The sequence below is a fragment of the Chrysochloris asiatica genome, unplaced genomic scaffold (genome assembly GCF_000296735.1).
Source record: "Chrysochloris asiatica unplaced genomic scaffold, ChrAsi1.0 scaffold00104, whole genome shotgun sequence".
Taxonomy (NCBI): domain Eukaryota; kingdom Metazoa; phylum Chordata; class Mammalia; order Afrosoricida; family Chrysochloridae; genus Chrysochloris; species Chrysochloris asiatica.
In genome coordinates this window covers 963,926-965,904 of record NW_006408622.1, presented here as the reverse complement: position 1 = coordinate 965,904, position 1,979 = coordinate 963,926, and positions in this window count along the sequence as shown.

Genomic DNA, 1,979 nt, shown 5'->3' with positions numbered 1-1,979 from the left:
TTTTTTTTTTTTTTTTTAATCTTCCCTTAGCCAAGTTCTGATCATCCAGCCATTGAAGCTAGGTCCAATGGGCATTATCTGAAAGTTTGAGCGCCCTTGTTCATATTCCCTCACTTCATATCAGCTTGATGCTTCACACTCACCTCTAGCCCTCCATGGCCATGTCCTTGTCCATGGGCTCTGGAGTCATTAGGTCTCACCATACTTCAGACTAAACAGCTCTCACCATACTCCAGGTTGATGGGAGTCTATGTAATATGGTTCTGGTTGGACTCAGCCTATTTCTTCATTGCTGATTTTCTTTCACTTCCACTCACAAGTGTACCAACATGGTTGCTCGCAAGCTTACATGCCTGCTCGTGTATTCCCTTTGAGTTTCAGTCTTGGGAGTGGGTTTGTCCTGAAAGAACTTGATTGCTTGCCTTGAAGGCTCCCTGCTGAACAACTTGCTTGTTCTTGTGGTAGCCAATCAGCCTGCTATTTTTGTTTTTGTTTTTTCCTGTTGGTCTTTCTTTCAAGAAGTATGGTCTGTTCCTCTAGCTGCCCCAGGCTGGTCTGCTTGTCTTTTCAAGTGGGAATTTCCCACCTCAGAAAACTCTGGATGGAGATCAGGATTCCACTTATGGTCTTATACAAAGAGAAGGCTCCGCAGGAAGCCTCTTTCACTGGGCAAGTTCTAGTACCCTTTTTAGGTATTCCAAACAGTCATAGGCTTAAGATAGGCTTACAAGTTTTCTATAATCATGTTTTAAGATATTCCTTTCTAACCCCCTCAAGTGTCTATTTACAATAGTAGGCAAGGGAAACACATATTCATAAGACAGTCAAGCATCTTAATATTATTTCCCCTCTTTTACCCATTCAGACTATGCCTCAAACCCTGTATCACAAATCCCTGTTGTTCCAAGTATGAGCATACATCGTTAATTATCTCTGTCCCATTTAGACCTTGCAAACCTGCCTAAGTGTTCTCCTATCTATTTTGTTCTTCTATCCCCCTCCCCCTTTTTGTGTATTGCCCACCCCACACCCAAACTATGATGTGTATCTCCCCTACCCTGTGCTCTACCATCCCTTCCTTCCCCCCCAACCCCCCATCTCCTGGTAACCAACAAATTATTTTTTTGTGTGTTTTTTCTTCCTTTTAGCATTTGTATCTTTTCTTAAGCTTTTACAATAATGGTGTTATGCAGTCTTTGTCCTTTTGTGACTGACTAATTTCACTCAGCATAATGTCCTCAAGGTTCATCCATGTTATGTGGTAGCTTGCAGCTTCCTTGTTGCTCTTCAAGGTATCATAATATTCCATCATGTGTATGTACCAAAGTTTGTTTATCCATTCTTCCATTGATGGGCACTTAGGCTGACTCCACCTTTTTGCTATTAGGAATAGTGTTACTAAGAACATTGGTGTGCATGTATCTACTCATGTTATGGCTCGTATTTCTTGTGTATATATATACTAAGTAGAGGAATTGCTGGATCATAAGGTATTTCTATTCCAGGTTTCCGAGGAAACACCATACTGTTTTCCAGAGTGGTTGTACCATTTTTCAATCCCACCAGCAATGCAGGAGTGTCACAGTCTTTCCACATCCTCACCAGCATTTATTGTGCTCTGCTTTTCTGAACTTCACTGTTATTACTGGTATGAAATGATATCTCATTGCTGTTTTGATTTGCCTCTCCTTTCTATTTCTTTTGTTCTTGGTGGTTAGAGACCAATCTCTGAGATGCGCACTTATAAACTTTTAAGTCCCCAGATATTCCTCACCCCATTGGGATAATGGAACATACACTTTATAAGCCATATTATGCCAATTAAATGAGTTGTCCCATGAGACTGTGATCCTAAGCCTTCAAATCCAGAATATCAATCCTATAAGGTGAGGTGTCTTGTTAAGAAGTATTCATAAATACGATCTCTATGTGGATATACATATACACACACATATCTGTATGTACATATACCTATTGTT